Source organism: Oncorhynchus mykiss, chromosome 27 (genome assembly GCF_057628025.1).
Source record: "Oncorhynchus mykiss isolate SJ-2025 chromosome 27, ASM5762802v1, whole genome shotgun sequence".
Classification (NCBI taxonomy): Eukaryota; Metazoa; Chordata; class Actinopteri; order Salmoniformes; family Salmonidae; genus Oncorhynchus; species Oncorhynchus mykiss.
Window position 1 is genome coordinate 32,511,908 of NC_143048.1, and position 8,520 is coordinate 32,520,427.

Sequence of the window (8,520 nt, forward strand, 5' to 3'; positions counted from 1 at the left end):
ATCAACACCATTATCCCATAAACCCTAGACCCACTCCAATTTGAATACTGCCCAAACAGATCCACAGATGATGCTATCTCTATTGCACTCCACGAAACAACAGTGGTAGGCCTGATCACCGACAACGACGAGACAGCATATAGGGAGGAGGTCAGAGACCTGGCCGGGTGGTGCCAGAATAACAACCTATCCCTCAACATAACCAAGACTAAGGAGATGATTGTGGACTACAGGAAAAGGAGCACCGAGCACGTCCCCATTGTCATCGACGGGGCTGTAGTGGAGCAGGTTGAGAGCTTCAAATTCCATCAACAACAAACTAGATTGGTCCAAACACACCAAGACAATTGTAAAGAGGGTACGACAAAGCCTATTCCCCCTCAGGAAACTAAAAAGATTTGCATGGGTCCTGAGATCCTCAAAAGGTTCTACAGCTGCAACATCGAGAGCATCCTGACCGGTGGCATCCCTGCCTGGTACGGCAATTGCTCGGCCTCCGACCGCAAGGCACTTCAGAGGGTAGTGCGTACGGCCCAGTACATCACTGGGGCATAGCTACCTGCCATCCAGACCTCTACACCAGGCGGTGTCAGAGGAAGGCCCTAAAAATTGTCAAAGACCCCAGCCACCCCAGTCATAGACTGTTCTCTCTACTACCGCATGGCAAGCGGTACCGGAGTGCTAAGTCTAGGACAAAAAGGTTTCTCAACAGTTTTTACCCCCAAGCCATAAGACTCTGGAACAGGTAACCAATTGGTTACCCAGAGTATTTGCATTGTGTACCCCCCCACCCTCTCTTTTACACTGCTGCTACTCTCTGTTTATCTTATATGCATAGTCACTTTAACTATACATTCATGTACATACTACCTAAATTGGCCCGGCCAACCAGTGCTCCAACACATTGGCTAACCGGGCTATCTGCATTGTGTCCCGCCACCCACCACCCTCCAACCCCTCTTTTACGCTACTGCTACTCTCTGTTCATCATATAGGCATAGTCACTTTAACGATACCTACATGTACATACTACCTCAATAAGCCTGACTAAAATGTGTCTGTATATAGCCTTGCTACTCTTTTTTCAAATGTCTTTTTACTGTTGTTTTATTTCTTTACTTACCTACACACACACACATACCTTTTTTTCACACCATTGGTTAGAGCCTGTAAGTAAACATGTAAGGTAAGGTCTACTACACCTGTTGTATTCGGTGCACGTGACAAATAAACTTTGATTTGATTTGATGTTTGTCCTGGAGAGAAGTGGCTTCTTTGCTGCCCTTCTTGACACCAGGCAATCCTCCAAAAGTCTTCGCCTCACTGTGCATGCAGATGCACTCCCACCTGCCTGCTGCCATCCCTGAGCAAGCTCTGTACTGGTGGTGCCCCGATCCCAAAGCTGAATCAACTTTAGGAGACGGTCCTGCCATTTGCTGGACTTTCTTGGGCAACCTGAAGCCTTCTTCACAACAATTGAACTGCTCTCCTTGAAGTTCTTGATGATCCAATAAATGGTTGATTTAGGTGCAATCTTACTGGCAGCAATATCCTTGCCTGTGAAGAACCTCTTTGTGCAAAGCAATGATGATGGCACGTGTTTCCTTGCAGGTAACCATGGTTGACAGAGGAAGAACAATGATTCCAAGCACCACCATCCTTTTGAACCTTCCAGTCTGTTATTCGAACTCATTCAGCATGACAGAGTGATCTCCAGCCTTGACCTCGTCAACACTCACACCTGTGTTAACGAGAGAATCACTGACATGATGTCAGCTGGTCCTTTTGTGGCAGGGCTGAAATGCAGTGGAAATGTTGTTTGGGGATTCAGTTCATTTGCATGGCGAAGAGGGACTTTGCAATTAATTGCAATTCATCTGATCACTCTTCATAACATTCTGGAGTATATGCAAATTGCCATCATACAAACTGAGGCAGCAGACTTTGTGTCATTCTCAAAACTTTTGGCCACGACTGAACAATGCTTTCAAGAAGGTATTCATACCCCTTGACTTGTTCCACAATTTGTTAAGTTACAGCCTGAATTTAAAATGGATTCAATTTATATTTTTGGGGTAATGGCCTACACACAAAACGCATAATGTCAAAGTGAAATTAATGTTTTTGTAATTTTAACAAATTAATAAAAAATGAAAAGCTGAAATGTCTTGAGTCAATAAGTATTCAACCCCTTTGTTATGGCTAGCCTAAATAAGTTCAATAGTAAAAATGTGCTTATCAAGTCACATGATAAGTTGCATGGACTCACTCTGTGGGCAATAATAGTGTTTAACATGATTTTTGAATGATTACCTCATCTCTGTACCCCACACATACAATTGTCTTTAACATTGAATGACTCCCCATCCCGCATGAGGGAGCGTAATCATCGACTGACACTAATTAGCATAACGCAACGGACATAAATATTCCTAGAAAATATTCCTATTCATGAAAATCACAAGTGAAATATATTGAGACACAGCTTAGCCTTTTGTTAATCATCCTATCATCTCAGATTTTCAAAATATGCTTTACAGCCAAAGCTAGACAAGCATTTCTGTAAGTTTATCGATAGCCTAGTATAGTATAGCCAGTTGCCAGACAGGAAGGAAACCACTCAGTGATTTCACCATGAGGCCAATGGTGACTTTAAAAAGTTAGAGGTTAATGGCTGTGATAGATGAAAACTGAGGATGGATGAACAACATTGTAATTACTCCACAATACTAACCTAAATGACAGCGTGAAAAGGAAGCCTATAGATGCTAAAAAATATTCAAAATCATTAATCTTGTTTGCAAAGTAATACTGCAAAGTAATACTGCAAAAAATGTGGCAAAGCAATTCACTTTTTTGTCCTGAATGCAAAGTGTAATGTTTGTGGCAAATCCAATAGAACACGTTACTTAGTACAGCTCTCCATATTTTCAAGCATAGTGGTGGCTGCATCGTGTTATGGGTATGCTTGTAATCGTTAAGGACTGGGGAGTTTTTCAGGATACAAAATAAATGGAATGGAGATAAGCACGGGCAAAATCTTAGAGGAAAACCTGGTTCAGTCTGCTTTCTAACAGACACTGTGAGATGAATTCACCGTTCAGCAGGACAATGACCTAAAACACAATGCCAAATCTACACTGGAGTTGCTTACCAAGAAAACAGTGAATGTTCCTGAGTGGCTGAATTACAGTTTTGACTTAAATCTGCTTGAAAATCTATGACAAGACCTGAAAATGGTTGTCTAGCAATGATCAACAACCAAGAATTTAGAAAAGAATAATTGGCAATATTGTTCAATCCAAGTGTGCAAAACAGAAAGACATACAGCTGTAATCACTGCCAAACAAGATTCTAACATGTATTAACTCAGGGGTATGAATGTAAATTAGATATTTCTGTATTTCACTTTCAATAAATTTGCAAAGAAACATTTTTTACATGTTTTCACTTTGTCATTATGGGGTATTGTCTGTAGATGGGTGAGAGAAAAAGCTATTTAATACATTTTGAATTCAGGCTGTAACACAACTAAATGTAGAATAAGCCAAGGGGTATGAATACTTTCTGAAGGCACTGTATGTAGTGCAATTATAATGATGATAGTGCAATCACATACTGGATGTGAGTCAGTGAATGTGTGTGTGCATGTTAGCATGCATTTGCTTGGATGCATATGTGTGCATATTAATTCCTGAATGTCCAAGAATGAGAGCTCATCTCTACAGAGAAGGCTTTAGAGCCCAAGGTGATGTTGTTTCCTGCAGGAGAAAAAGAAAACAGGACATCTGGGAGGATGCTGGGAGACAGACCTCAGTCCTCCTCTCTCTGCCCTCAAGGAACACTAACGAGGAAGTATTCTCTCTCCATCCTTCTCTAAATCCCCTTCTCTCTTTCTATTCATCCTCAGATGTGAAAGATGATTGATCTATGACTTAGGACACACGTCAATGCTTATACTCCCATTGAATTCAGATTCTCCATTGAGCCTGCTTTTTACTCCTTTAGCCTTGTCCAACAGTAATTAGGTGATGATGATTGTACCAGGGAGACTGGGCTGCTGTAGCTGTGTTCTGGGTAACCCAAAACCCTCCTCTCCCCACAGACACCCACCTCTCAAACCATCCTCAGGGCTGTAACAGGGTGTTTGTGTGTGTGTGTGTGTGCTGGGGTGCTCACTGAATGTTTGGCCGCCTGGTTGTCCTGTTTGTTATTTTGGTGATGGGAGAGAGGAAAGGCCTTGTGTAGGGCAGGCATGTGTGGTGTCGGTCACAAAGATTGTATTTCTAGAGGTTTGGTAGGTCAGACAGACTGTAGTTCTAGAGGTTTGGTAGGTCAGACAGTCTGTAGTTCTAGAAGTTTGGTAGGTCAGACAGACTGTAGTTCTGGAGAAGTTTGGTAGGTCAGACAGACTGTAGTTCTGGAGACATTTGGTAGATCAGACAGACTGTAGTTCTGGAGAGGTTTGGTAGGTTAGAGACTGTAGTTCTGGAGAGGTCTGGTAGATCAGACAGACTGTAGTTCTAGAGGTTTGGTAGGTTAGAGACTGTAGTTCTGGAGAGGTTTGGTAGGTCAGACAGACTGTAGTTCTAGAGAGGTTTGGTTGGGCAGAGACTGTAGTTCTAGAGGTTTGGTAGGTTATACATACTGTAGTTCTGGAGAGGTTTGGTAGGTCAGAGACTGTAGTTCTGGATACGTTTGGTAGGGCAGAGACTGTAGTTCTAGAGGTTTGGTAGGTCAGACAGACTATAGTTCTGTAGAGGTTTAGTAGGTCAGACATACTGTAGTTTTAGAGAGATTTGGTAGGTCAGACAGACTGTAGTTCTGGAGAGGTTTGGTAGGTCAGACAGACTGTAGATCTAGAGGTTTGGTAGGTCAGACAGTCTGTAGTTCTAGGGGTTTGGTAGATCAGGCAGACTGTAGTTCTGGAGAGGTTTGGTAGGTCAGACAGTCTGTAGTTCTAGAGGTTTGGTAGGTCAGGCAGACTGTAGTTCTGGAGAGGTTTGGTAGGTCAGACAGTCTGTAGTTCTAGAGGTTTGGTAGGTCAGGCAGACTGTAGTTCTGGAGAGGTTTGGTAGGTCAGACAGTCTGTAGTTCTAGAGGTTTGGTAGGTCAGGCAGACTGTAGTTCTGGAGAGGTTTGGTAGGTCAGACAGACTGTAGTTCTGGAGACATTTGGTAGATCAGACAGACTGCATTTCTAGAGAGGTTTGGTAGGGCAGAGACTGTAGTTCTAGATGTTTGTTAGGTCAGACAGACTGTAGATCTGGAGAGATTTGCTAGGTCAGAGACTGTAGTTCTGGAGAGGTTTGGTAGGTCAGACAGACTGTAGTTTTGGGGACATTTGGTAGATCAGACAGACTGTTGTTCTAGAGGTTTGGTAGGTCAGAGACTGTAGTTCTGGAGAGGTTTGGTAGGTCAGACAGACTGTAGTACTGGAGACATTTTGTAGATCAGACAGACTGTTCTAGAGGTTTGGTAGGTCAGAGACTGTAGTTCTGGAGAGGTGTGGTAGGTCAGACAGACTGTAGTTCTGGAGAGGTTTGGTAGGGTAGAGACTGTAGTTCTAGAGGTTTGGTAGGTCATACATACTGTAGTTCCTGAGAGGTTTGGTAGGTCAGAGACTGTAGTTCTTGAGACATTTGGTAGATCAGACAGACTAGTTCTGGAGAGGTTTGGTAAATCAGACATACTGTAGTTCTGGAGAGGTTTGGTAGGTCAGACAGACTGTAGTTCTGGAGAGGTTTGGTAGGTCAGAGACTGTAGTTCTGGAGACGTTTGGTAGGTTAGAGACTGTTGTTCTAGAGGTTTAGTAGGTTCGACATACTTTCGTTCTAGAGAGGTTTGGTAGGGCAGAGACTGTAGTTCTGGAGAGGTTTGGTAGGTCAGACAGTCTGTCGTTCTGGAGACGTTTGGTAGGGCAGAGACTGTAGTTCTGGACAGGTTTGGTAGGGCAGAGACTGTAGTTCTATAGAGGTTTGGTAGGGCAGAGACTGTAGTTCTAGAGGTTTGGTAGGTCATACATACTGTAGTTCTGGAGAGGTTTGGTAGGTCAGAGACTGTCGTTCTGGAGACGTTTGGTAGGGCAGAGACTGTAGTTCTAGAGGTTTGGTAGGTCAGACATACTGTAGTTCTGGAAAGGTTTGGTAGGTCAGAGACTGTAGTTCTGGAGACATTTGGTAGGGCAGAGACTGTAGTTCTAGAGGTTTGGTAGATCAGAAACTATAGCTCTGGAGAGGTTTGGTAGGTCAGACAGACTGTAGTTCTGGAGACATTTGGTAGATCAGACAGACTGTAGTTCTAGAGAGGTTTGGTAGGTCAGAGACTGTAGTTCTAGAGGTTTTGTAGGTCAGACAGACTATAGTTCTGTAGAGGTTTGGTAGGTCAGACATACTGTAGTTCTGGAGAGGTTTGGTAGGTTAGAGACTGTAGTTCTTGGGACGTTTGATAGGGCAGAGACTGTAGTTCTAGAGGTTTGGTAGGTCATACATACTGTAGTTCTGGAGAGGTTTGGTAGGTTAGAGACTGTAGTTCTGGGGACGTTTGATAGGGCAGATACTGTAGTTCTAGAGGTTTGGTAGATCAGAAACTGTAGTTCTGGAGAGGTTTGGTAGGTCAGACAGACTGTAGTTCTGGAGACATTTGGTAGATCAGAAAGTCTGTAGTTCTAGAGAGGTTTGGTAGGGCAGAGACTGTAGTTCTAGAGGTTTGGTAGGTCATACATACTGTAGTTCTGGAGAGGTTTGGTAGGTCAGAGACTGTAGTTATGGAGAGGTTTGGTAGGTCACACATTCTGTAGTTCTGGAGAGGTTTGGGATATCAGACAGGCTGTCGTTCTAGAGAGGTTTGGTAGGGATTAGACTGTAATTCTAGAGGCTTGGTAGATCAGAGACTGTAGTTCTGGAGAGGTTTGGTAGGTCACACATTCTGTAGTTCTGGAGAGGTTTGGTAGATCAGACAGACTGTAGTTCTAGAGAGGTATGGTAGGGCAGAGACTGTAGTTCTAGAGGTTTGGTAGGTCATACATACTGTAGTTCTGGAGAGGTTTGGTAGGTCAGACATACTGTAGTTCTAGAGAGGTTTGGTAGGTCAGAGACTGTAGTTCTGGAGACGTTTGGTAGGAAAGAGACTGTAGTTCTAGAGGTTTGGTAGGTCAGACATACTGTAATTCTGGAGAGGTTTGGTAGCTCCGAGACTGTTGTTCTGGAGAGGTTTGGTAGGTCAGACAGACTGTAGTTCTGGAGAGGTTTGGTAGGTCAGAGACTGTAGTTCTAGAGGTTTGGTAGGTCACACATACTGTAGTTCTGGAGAGGTTTGGTAGGTCAGTAGGTCAGAGACTGTAGTTCTGGAGACGTTTGGTAGGGCAGAGGTTTGCAATAGGCTTAAAACAAAAATATCAAGAATAACTTTGTGTCTGTGGATTTGAACATGCAAACTTTAGCACCAGAGGCAGATGCATGCACCCATCTGTCATCCCCGTCCACAACACCATAGCGAAACCGAAACTTAATTTTAGGTAAGAGCGCTCACTGCTGCCCCTAGTGGCCAGTTTCCATGTAATCTCCCGACGTCCTTAGACATGGATGGATGTTGAATACTGACTTGTATGACGGGTGACCTGGCTGGTATACATAAACTCAGCAAAAAAAGAAACAAAGATAATTGGTAAAAATCCAAATAACTTCACATATCTTCATTGTAAAGGGTTTTAACACTGTTTCCCATGCTTGTTCAATGAACCATAAACAACTAATAAACATGCACCTGTGGAACGGTCGTTAAGACACTAACAGCTTACAGACGGTAGGCAATTAAAGTCACAGTTAGGAAAACTTAGGACACTAAAGACGCCTTTCTACTGACTCTGAAAAACACCAAAAGAAAGATGCCCAGGGTCCCTGCTCATCTGCGTGAACATGCCTTAGGCATGCTGCAAGGAGGCATGAGGACTGCAGATGTGGCCAGGGCAATACATTGCAATGTCCGTACTGTGAGAAGCCTAAAACAGCGCTACAGGGAGACAGGACGGACAGCTGATCATCCTCGCAGTGGCAGACCATGTGTAACAACACTTGCACAGGATCGGTACATCCGAACATCACACCTGCGGGACTGTTACAGGATGGCAGCAACAACTGCCCGAGTTACACCAGGAATGCACAATCCCTCCATGTGTGCTCAGACTGTCCGCAATAGGCTGACAGAGGCTCAACTGGGGGTTTGTGGGCCTGTTGTAAGGCAGGTCCTCACCAGACATCACCAGCAAAAACGTTGTCTATGGGCACAAACCCACCGTCGCTGGACCAGACAGGACTGGCAAAATGTGCTCTTCACTGACGAGTCGCTGTTTTGTCTCACCAGGGGTGATGGTTGGATTCACGTTAATTGTCGAAGGAATGAGCATTACACCGAGGCCTGTACTCTGGAGGGGGATCGATTTGGAGGTGGAGGGTCCGTCATGGTCTGGGGTGGTGTGCCACAGCGTCATTGGACTGAGCTTGTTGTCATTGCAGGCAATCTC